General features: G+C 44.2%; 1 protein-coding gene across 5 annotated transcripts in view; it reads right to left on the bottom strand.

Moving 5' to 3' along the window:
- Nucleotides 1–11433, bottom strand: part of RFX2 (regulatory factor X2) — a 100416-nt gene that overhangs the window by 49084 nt on the left and 39899 nt on the right. Inside the window, exon 2 of one of the 5 annotated variants that reach the window (XM_060297273.2) lies at nucleotides 2878–2996. The exons of the other annotated variants lie outside the window; for them this stretch is intronic. The gene's annotated coding sequence lies outside the window, so the exon portion shown is untranslated. The remainder of the gene's footprint in view (nucleotides 1–2877; nucleotides 2997–11433) is intronic. 5 annotated transcript variants of the gene reach the window in all.

The following is an 11433-nucleotide window of genomic DNA, read 5'->3' as shown; positions in this document are numbered from 1 at the left end:
GTGTATCATTTAGACCAGAGTCAGCAACCTTTTTCTGTAAAGGACCAGATACTTTCGGGCCCACCTGGTCTCTGTTACAACTACTAGACTTTGCGATCATAGCACAGGAGCAAAAATGGCTGACATGTGCAACGAATGATCCTGGCTGTGTTCTAATAAAACTTTATTTATAGAAACAGGCGACAGGCCAGGTTTGGCCCATAGGCCATGGCTGCTGGTCACTGGTCCATATAATTTTTTTTTTTCTGCACCACGTGGCATGCAGGATCTTAGGTCCCTGACCAGGGATCAAACCTGGGTCCCCAAGCAGTGGAAGTGTGGGGTCCTAACCACTGGACCACCAGGGAAGTCCCCGGTCCATATAATTTGGGTTTAATAAAGTGACATGGTTTTGGAAGGTTGGGAGAAAAACTACACTGTCTGGAATCAAAGCCTGAGGCCACAGGCCCTTGATCCAGCGCCTAGTTCCCGTGGCCACGTCTCACCAACGTGATAGGACTGGAGGAGCCCCGGAGGGCGACTCAAACTGTGTGGAGGGTGGAGTTGTTGACATTTAAAGACAAACGCAAGTATCAGACACTGGTCTGAAATGCCAGCAGTGGTCTTCCCGAAGCTTGCCAACTCAAAAAGAAAACTGACTGAATCCCGGAACCCCAGAAGCAGCGTGTAGCCCTTAAAACTTAGGATGGGAGTTTGGGCACAGATGACTTTGGGGAGCTGTGGTGGGTTGAATAGTGTCCCCCCCGACCCCCAAATTCATGTCAACGTGGAATCTCAGAATGTGACCTTATTTGGAAATAATGTCTTTGCAGATGTACTCAGGCAAAGGCTTAAGGTGAGATCATACTGGATGAGGGTGGGCCCTAAATCCAGTGACAGTGTTCTTGTAACAGACAGAAAAGACACACAAGGAAGAAGGCCACGTGACAATGGAGGCAGAGACTGGAGTGACACAGCTACAAGCCGAGGAATGCCAAGGCTGGCCGGGGCCACCAGAGCTGGAAGATCCTCCCTAGAGGGATCACGGCCCTCTTGACACTTTCTAGTCGCCAGAACTGTAAGAGGATAATTTTTTGCTGTCTCAAGCCACCCAGTCTGTGGTACTTTGAATGGCAGCCCTAGGACACTCACACAGGGGTCCCTACGGTGCATCCTGCAAGGTTTGGTGTCCTGCTTCTGTGCCAGGCCCAACTCAGGCAGCTGACACATATTTATCAAATGAATGAACACTTTAGTAACGCCTTAGTATTACATCTGATACTGAATTATAAAAATTTACACATAGCATTTCAGATAGTGAGAGTCTACGAAAGCACTTTATAAAACAGATAATACACAGAATTGTTATTTCAAGAGGCAGTACAGCTAGGAAATACAAATAGGTTCATAAAGGTTTCAGAAAATGTACGATCTACCTGGTTATTTCAGGGGTAACTAAGACCCTTCTGGAAAAGGTAATGACCTTTTGAGACCCACTGTTCTGCTCCCCGATTCATTCCTTGACGCTAGGATCAGACAGACAGACTGACAGACGCTGTGTGGGACAGCCTGGCTGCTCTAATATATGAACACACAACAGGCCCATCTACGGAGAATGCGGAATCCTTCCTAAGATAATCAAGATTGTAGGTTGCACAAGAGCTGATCCAGTTTCCTGAAAAAATGTTTTATTTGGGTCCATTAATCAAGGGTTCTGAGCACATCAAAGTTTAGGTTTAAAAAAAAAAAGGCTTTTAGGGCTTCCCTGGTGGCGCAGTGGTTGAGAGGCCGCCTGCCGATGCAGGGGACACGGGTTCATGCCCCGGTCCGGGAGGATCCCACATGCCGCGGAGCGCCTGGGCCCATAAGCCATGGCCGCTGAGCCTGCACGTCCGGAGCCTGTGCTCCGCAGCGGGAGAGACCACAACAGTGAGAGGCCCGCGTACCTCAGAAAAAAAAAAAAAGGCTTTTATATGTATTTTTAAAAGATTTTTTGGATGTGGACCATTTTTAAAGTCTTTATTGGATTTGTTACAATGTTGCTTCTGTTTTATGTTTCGGTTTTTTGGCCGCGGGGCATGTGGGATCTTAGCCCCGACCAGGGATCAAACCCATACCCCCTGCGTTGGAAGGGGAAGTCTTAACCACTGGACCACCAGGGAAGTCCCAAAAAATGTTTTTTAAAAGGCATACAGGGCTTCCCTGGTGGCGCAATGGTTGAGAGTCCGCCTGCTGATGCAGGGGACACGGGTTCGTACCCAGGTCCGGGAAGATCCCACATGCCACGGAGCGGCTAGGCCCGTGAGCCATGGCCTCTGAGCCTGCGCATCCGGAGCCTGTGCTCCGCAACGGAAGAGGCCACAACAGTGAGAGGCCCGCGTACCGCAAAAAAAAAAAAAAAAAAAAAAAAAGGCATACAAAAGAGCACTGACTTTCAGTAATGGTGGAGCAGATTGGTTGGACTAACCCTCCTGCAGATAACAATTACAAAATCTGGGCAAAGTATTTTTTTTTTAAAGCAACTATTTAAAGACACCAGGGGGTGACCAAAGCAGGCAGACACTGCCAGGGAGTCCACCCTTGAAAGACCACTGTCAGACTGGTTGGTGACTCTGGCTTTTTGCTTGGTGGCACAGCCCAGTCCACAAATGCTTGGGTGGCAGAAAGCATCAGCCTGGTCATCTTGAAGTGTCAGAGGAGAGAGTTCACAATGTTGTGTGTGTGGGGGAAGAAACAGAGCCACACAGCAGGTGAACCCCCAAATTCGACTATAAGGTCCACCCAAATCTTTAGCCAACTGGCTAGAAGCCACACATGTGGGGGAGTCATGGGGGTCTTGGAGAAAAACTGGCAGTTCAAAGATGAAAAAACTATGTGGAGATTTCAGCTGCTACTCACTGCAGGAGAGGCAGAGTTTGAGTCCAGCCAAGTTAAATGCCAGCGGGGGAAACACAGCAGAATCCAGAGACTCTCCAACATATCATTCATGATGTCCAGGACCCAAGAAAGACCACGAGCTATGAGAAGAAATAGGAAATGGTGATTCATACCCAAGGAAAACAAACAAACAAAAGGAGTCAATTACAACCAAACCAGGATAATCCAGGTGATGCAGATAAAGCAGCTACTGAAAATAAGCTCAAGAATTTAAAGGAAGTTATATGCACAATGAACGAACGTATGGGAATCTCAACAGAAGAAGAGAAAATTTAAAAAAAGAACCAAGTAGAAATTCTGGAGCTGTAAAGCAAAATAACTAAAATGGAAATTTCACTGGATATGCTTCACAGCTGATTAGAGATGACAGAAGGAAGAGTCATTGAACTTGAAGATAGATCAATCAATTTGAAGAACTGAGAGAAAAAAAGTTAAAGAAAAAAACACAAAAAACAGAACATGCAATCTAATATACATGTAACTGAAATCCCAGAAGAAAAGGAGAGAATGGGAAAGGAAAAAAAAAGATAGATTTGAAGAATGGCCAAACACCTCTTAAATTTGGTGCAAGACATCAACTTACAGGTCCCTGAAGTTCAACAAACCCCAAGAAAGATAAATACAAAGAAAATCAACTTAGGTGTGTCGTGGTTAAACTGCTAAAATAAAAAAATAAAAAGATAATCTTTAAAGCAGTAAGAGAAAACTACATACTATATTTCAAGGGAACAATAGCATGGATGATAACCAACTTCTCATCAGTAACAATGGCAACCAGAAAACAATGAAATGACATCTTTAATGTGTTGGGGAAAAAAATCTTGTCAACCCAGAATTCTATATCCAGCAATGCTATTCTTAAAAGAAAGGTGAGGGCTTCCCTGGTGGCACAGGGCTTGAGAGTCCGCCTGCCGGTGCAGGGGACACAGGTTCGTGCCCCGGTCCGGGAAGATCCCACATGCCGCGAAGTGGCTGGGCCCGTGAGCCATGGCGGCTGAGCCTGCACGCCCGGAGCCTGTGCTCCGCAACGGGAGAGGCCACAGCAGTGAGAGGCCCGCGTACCACAAAAAAAAAAAAAAAAAAAAAAAAAAAAAAAGGAAGGTGAAAATAAAGACACTTTATGCTAAACAAAACCTGAGAAATTTTGCTGCCTATACTATAAGAAATGCAAAAGGAAGTTCTTCAAGATGGAGGGAAATAACACCAGATGGTAAACTGGGATGTATATGAAGGAATAAAGATCACGTGAAATGATAAATATGTGGGTAATTGTAAAAGACTGTATTGTTTTCTTTCCTTCTCTTAATTTCTTTAAAATGTCTATATCTATTTTTTAAATTTATAACATTCTCTTGTGGGATTTATAATATATGTAGATATAATCTATATAACAATAATAGCACAAAGGAATGGGAGGATAAATGGAATTACACATGCAAGGTTCTTGTATTTTACATGATGTAGTAAAAACTCTACCTAGTTTGTGATAAAGATGCATATTGTAAACCCTGAAGTAACCTCTAAAAAATACAAAAAGACATAGCTAAAAAATTAGAGGAATAAAATGAAATACTAAACATAATTGATTATCCCCAAAGAAGGCAGGAAATGAAGAACAAAAAGCAGATGAAACAAATAGCAAAATGGGTTTCCTCTATCCAGACATATTAATAATTACATTACATGTAAATAGAGTGAACACTTGAATGAAAAGGCAGACATGGTCAGCCTGGATAAAAGACAAGATTGCATTATATGCTGTCTAAAGAAACCCTCTTTAAATATAAAGGCATACATAGGTGGAAAATAATGGGATGGAAAAAGGTAAGCCATGCAAATGCTAATGTTAAGAAGGTTAGACTGGCTATAATGATCAGACAAAATTGACTTCAAGGCAAAGAACATTGCTAGAGATAATGATGAACATTTCATCATAATAAAATTATCAATTTATCAGGATGACAGAATCATTACAGATGTGTGTGCACCTAGTAATACAACTTCAAAACAGAACTAAAGGAAAAATCAGTAAGTAAGTAATCATAGTTGGACATTTTAAACACCCTTCTCTCAGTTATTTTGACAGAAACTAAACAAAAGTTCCAATAAAGATATAGCATATCTGGGCTTCCCTAGTGGCGCGGTGGTTGAGAGTCCGCCTGCCGATGCGGGGGACACGGGTTCGTGCCCCGGTCCGGGAGGATCCCGCATGCCGCGGAGCGGCTGGGCCCGTGAGCCATGGCCGCTGGGCCTGCGCGTCCGGAGCCTGTGCTCCGCGATGGGAGAGGCCACGGCAGTGGGAGGCCCGCGTGCCGCAGAGAAAAAAAAAAAAAGATATAGCATATCTGAGTGACACTATCAATCACAATGAGCTAATCAACATTTATAGAACACAAGCACCCAAACCTGCACTTTCTTCTCAAATGAACATGAACTATTCACAGAGATGGGTCATGTTCTGGGACATAAAGCAAGTCTCAATACATTTCAAAAGAATGAAATTATACAGAGCATGTATGTACTTTGAGCATAATGGAATCAATTAGAGATCAATAAGATATCCAGAAAAATGCCAAAATATTTTAAAAATAAAAAATATGCTTCTAAAATAACCTACAGGTCAAAGAATAAACCACAAGAGAAATTTAAAATATTCTGAACTAAATGACAATGAAAACATGACATATCAAAGTTTGTGGGATGCACCTAAAGCAGCACTTAGAGGGAAATGGTTAGCTCTATAAACTTATATTAAAAGAAAGGCTTAAAATTAATCATTAAGTTTTCAACCTTAGGAATCCCTAAAAAGACAAGCAAATTAAACTTAAATTAAGTAAAAAGAAGGGGGAATTCCCTGGTGGTCCAGTGGTTAGGACTTGGTGCTTTCACTGCCAGAGTCCAGGTTCAATCCCTGGTGGGGGAACTAAGAAAAAAAGAAAAGAAATTTCAGTTTTGAGGAAATTTTGCTTTGGTTCATTTTCTCTGTTGTTTGGAGAGGTTTTTAAAAATTTCATTAATTTCTCCTTTATTGTTTCCTTCTTTTTACTTTCCACTTTTTTTTTTTTTTTTGCTCATGCTGCAGAGTTTGCAGGATCTTGTTTCCCCACCAGGGACTGAACCCGGGCCATGGCAGGGAAAGCCTGGAATTCTAACCACAGGGCCACCAGGCAACTCCCAAAACTGAAATTTCTTCAAAAAAGAAATGAGCTATCAAGCTATGAAAAGACATGAAGGAAACATAAATACACATTACAGTGACCCTCGAACAACTCGGGGTTAAGGGCACTGATACCCGCCACTCCACGTGCAGTCAAAAATCTGAGTATAACTTCACAGTCGGCCCTCCGTATCCACATTTCTGCATAATTGAACCAACCAAAGATTGTGCAGTACTGTACTATGCATTTATTGAAAAAAATCTACAAATAAGTGGACCCATGCAGTTCAAACCTGTGATGTTCAAGGGTTAATTGTACTAAGTGAAAGTAAATGCATACATACTGTGTGATTCCAACTATGTGACATTCTGGAAAAGGAAAAACCATGGAGACAGCAAAAAGATCAGTGGTTGCCAGGAGTTGGTGGAAGGAGGAATGGATAGGAGCACAGAGGATCCTTAGGGCAGTGAAAATGCTCTGTACAATACCATACATTTGTCCAAATCCATAGAAAGTACAACACCAAGAGTGAACCCTAGTGTAAAGTAGGGACTTCGGGTGATAATGACTTGTTAGTGTAGGTTTATCAACTATAACAAATGTACCATCTGGTGAGTGATGTTGATAACAGGGCAGGTTATGCATGTGTGAAAGCAGAGAATATACAGGAAATTTCTGTACCTTCCTTTCAATTTTTCTGTGAACCTAAAACTTCTCTTTAAAAAAATCATAGAGGGGCTTCCCTGGTGGCGCAGTGGTTGGGAGTCCGCCTGCTGATGTAGGGGACGCAGGTTCGTGCCCCGGTCCGGGAGGATCCCACATGCCGCGGAGCGGCTGGGCCCGTGAGCCATGGCCGCTGAGCCTGCACGTCCAGGGCCTGTGCTCTGCAACGGGAGAGGCCACAGCAGTGAGAGGCCCGCGTACCACACACACACACAAAAAATCATAGAAAGAAAAGAAAAGATTGAAAACTCCCTATACAAGAACGAAAGAGAAAAGAAAAACACACAAATTGCCAATGTCAGGAATGAAATGAGATACACCTCGACAAACAAATCAAAATGATAGTAAGGAACTACTATGAACAACTTTAGTCAATAAATTCAGTAATTTAGATCAAACAAACACTACACACCAAAACTGACACAAGATGAAATAGGAAATATGCATGTCACACACCTAACAAGGAAACTGAATACATTATTGAAAACCTTCCTACAAAAAAAAAAAACTCTAGGCACAAACAGTGTCACTGGTGAATGATATCAAACACTGAAGAAGGAATTATCACACAAATTCCATCAGCAAATAGAGAAAGGAATACTTCACAACTCATTTCATGAGGTCAGCAAAAACCCTGATACCAAAACTTGATAAAGATATTACAAGGAAAGTATTTAGACCAATATCTCTCATGAGCACATAGGCAAAAATCATAACAAAAAATAATAAATCAAATCCAGCAATATATAACCACTATAACCCATACTTATGTTGTCAATTGTTTTTTTTCTAATGAAGCCCCAGCTCTTTTCCTTCTCAGTTATTTTTGACAAAGGTGTCAAGGCAATTCAACAAGGAAAGGTAGTCTCTTAAACAAATGATATATCCACATGGGAAGAAAAAAACAAATGAACCTCTATCCCTACCTCATGCCATACACAAAAATGATTTTGAGTTAGATCACAGACTTACACATAAAAGCTAAAACTATAAAACTACTGCGAGAAAACAGGGGTGTAAGCAAAGGTTACTTAGACAGGGTGCAGAAAGTAATGAACATAAAAGAAAAAACTTGATACATTAGATTTCATCAAAATTTAAAACTTCTGCTCATTAAAGGATTTCACTAAGAACCCAAATTGGTAAGCCACAGTCTGGGAGAAAATATTTGCATAACTTGTATCTGGAATACAAGGGCTTTTAGCCACAGTATATAAAAAGGGCTTTTAGCCACAGTATATAAAAATCTCCTACAACTCAATAATAAGAAGACAACCTAATGGGCAAAAAAACTCGGATAGGCACTTCATAAAGGTATACAGATGCCCCAAAAGGATATGAAATAGTACTCAACCTCGATAGACACCAGGGAAATGCAAACTAAAACTGCAATGAGATGCCACTCACTAGAATGGCTAAAATAAAAATATCGGACAACGACCAATGTTGTGAGCACATGGAGAAATTGTAACTCTCACACACTTGTGGGGATGTAAAATGATACACCACAGTGGAAAAAAGGTTTGGCAGTTTTCTAGCAAGTCAAACCTACCCTTTAACCCAGAATTCCTCTCCTGGATGTTTATCCAAGAGAAATGGAAACATATGTCTTCAAAAAACCTGTATAAGCATGTTCGTAGCAGTTTTCTTGACAAAAAGGAGAAATAACCCCAATATGCATTAGCAGAAGAATGGGTGAGAAACTTCAGACTGTGTTAAGTTAATGACGCATAGTGTAATCCCCCAACCATTAAACACACCCACACCCACAGCCAAAAAGCTGATGGGGAACAACTATTCATTGACAGAAAATTATGAACTACTGAGAAACGTAACACACAGGTGAATCTCAAAATCATTACGCTGAGTGAAAGAAGATGGATCCGAAAGAGTATACACATAATACAGGACGGGCAAAGCTAATTAACCCAAGGCTAAAAAAAATCAGAAAGAGTGTGCGTGCAGGGATTGACTTAGGAAGGGATGGGGGGAAACTTTGAGAGAGGTGGATGGTCACGTTCTCTATGTGATAGGGTGTGCATTACATGGAATATCCATCTGTCAAAACTGGACAGCTAAGATTTTCACATTTATTGTCTGTACATCTTTTTTTTTTTTTTCTTGGTCGCGCCGTGCAGCTTTCGGGATCTTAATTCCCTGACCAGGGATCGAACCCGGCCCCTGGCAGTGGAAGCACTGAGTCCTACCCACTGGACTGCCAGGGAATTCCCGGTCTGTAAACCTTAACCTAAAAAACCTTAAGTAACGAGCAGAGGATGGGGAGTGGTTTTTGGTATAGGTGGTGCAAGATGCAGGATGCTGATAACTGTAAGAGGCGGGTGGTGACTACACAGGGTTCATTATCCTGTGGGTGGGTTTTGTTGATGTTTGAAATTTCCAAAATAGAAAGTTAAACAAAAAAACCCATCCGGCTATTAGCTTTCAGCCACAAAGAATAAGTGCAAGCTTCTGCCTTTCTCCACATGTGCTGGTTTGCTGGGCTAGCAGCCCTTGAAGAGGAGACCAGTCGTTTCGGGAGTCCTTCTGGAAGGTGTGAGGCGGGATCAGGGTGACTCCTGGGGCAGCGTGGAGGTGGCCCGCCCGTGAGGACAAGGGCAACCGGCAGCCACACGCAACATGAAGTCCTCTGCTTCTCCTTTTCCCTGTTCAGCTGGGTCAGGCTCCTCGGTGATCCCAATCACCTTGGGCGGCTGCACTTCTGCTCTGAACTTGAACTTGAACTTGTGATAGGAATCATTCCGTTGCTGTCTTCCCCGCTTGTTCTATCACAGTCACTTGTCCTCTCTCCTGTTTTTTCTTCCCCAGGCCGGGACCGAGCCTTCTTTCTCTGACTCTATCTGCGGCCGCTCCCTGGAACACGACCCACGGCCCAGCCTGGCCAGGTTGGCCCAAAGCTCTTTGTGCTCAGAGACACGCCCGGCGTGTTGTTTATAAGCCGAGCACATTTCCTTTGCCATCTGGTCCACGATAAGGGCAAACTTGAGAAATAAAGTGGAAAAGCACAGGGCCACGGTGCCACCTCCCCTCCTGGGCCAGCCTGGCATTTAGAAGGCACAGCTGACCTTCTGGAGACGCTGCCCAGAAACACCCACCAGCAGGAGCAGGGGCGAGGGTTCCTGAGTGTATGTGAGGGGGCCAAGCAGAGACCCGCGGTCTGCGGCCCTGGATCAGGGCCTCCATGAATGAAGCTGTCTGGGCACAAAGGGAAGAGGCTTCTGTTTACGGGAGAATACTCTGGTTACCTAGTAACCAGCAATGACGGGAAAGGAAATGCAGAAAAAGCTGAGGGCAATTTCTGGGCCTGGTTCCTGGTCCAGCGCTGACTCACCATGACCTGAAGCAATCTCCTTTCCATTCCCCGTTCCTCCCCGTGCCAAGGGGAGGGATCACCTGCCTTGCATAGGTCTGGTCCATATTTAGGAAGCAGCATGTCATCTCTGGGTAATTAGCAGGGAGCCTGCCCGGCGGGTTTCTAGTTCCCTTCGTTCTGATTGGCCCATTAACTTCCGCTCTGGGGAGACGCAGGCCTTTTACTTTTACTTTGCGGAGAGACACATGGCCTCCTCGGGACATCGGTTCATGTTCTGCTGGTACTTGGTGGCATCTGGATGGCACCTGGGTTCATTGGCCCCCAAGAAAGCAATTCATTTCTTCCCTATGGACAAGAAGGAACAAGTCCAGAATGTTCTCAAGAGCATGAATTGTTTCAAACACCGGGGTCTGGTCTGATGCTTGTGTTGACATTCCCACAGTTATTAAGGGGACCAGAAAAATCAGGTCCCTTTTTTTCTTTTGGGTCCCCTTCAGTCTGAGGCCAGATCTAGGGAGCAAGCCACATGGAGTTTAGATTCTCTGCTGTCCCTGCTGGCGTGTGGCCCCTGCTGAGCGCCAGGCACCCAGAGGAGACCCGTACGCTTGGAGGACTAAATGGCCGTCTCCTCCTTGCCGAAAAGTGGATCCTTTAACCCTCCATGATGGTGGAAACCACATCCTTTCTCTCTTGGACACTCCCACGCACCACCCCCAGCAGGCACGGATGCAGGGTCCCCACTGTGGACGATCGGCTGGTCATTCTCTGTGGGGGGCTGGCCCAGGCACTATGGGTGCTGATGGCATCCCTGGCCCCCAGATGCCAAGAGCACCTCCCAAGCCTGAGTCTCTGATGCACTGCTGAGCATCTCTGGGGTGTGGGGTAGGGTCGCCCCGCTTGAGAAGCTCTGTTCTCAGGGAACATGCAGCCTCTGGGAAATGAGCTGGACAAACGGCGCTCGGGTACAATGGACTCACAGACAAGTTGAGAATGGGGACAGTGACAAAGAGGGCACTGTGGTGACCTGGGCACCAAATCGCTGCAATCCGGCCAGAAGGAGGGGGGAAAACGACTGGACCCTTTAAAATCTACCCACTCTTTGCAATCGTCATAATTTCAACTCACATCAAGGGTGACCCATTGTTCCCTCTTGGCCTAAACCTTCTGGACGCCCTGGCATTCCTCAGCTAATTTTCAGTTTTGTGTTTTTTTTTCCTTTTGCAGCCATGGACTTTGAAGGATCAGAGCTGGCTCCGAGTCCCTCTGGAATGAAGTATCTTCAGAATTCAAATTCCTTTTTCTTTG

This window comes from Globicephala melas, chromosome 3 (assembly GCF_963455315.2).
Source record: "Globicephala melas chromosome 3, mGloMel1.2, whole genome shotgun sequence".
Lineage (NCBI taxonomy): Eukaryota > Metazoa > Chordata > Mammalia > Artiodactyla > Delphinidae > Globicephala > Globicephala melas.
This window is presented reverse-complemented; position numbering and strand designations above follow the sequence as displayed.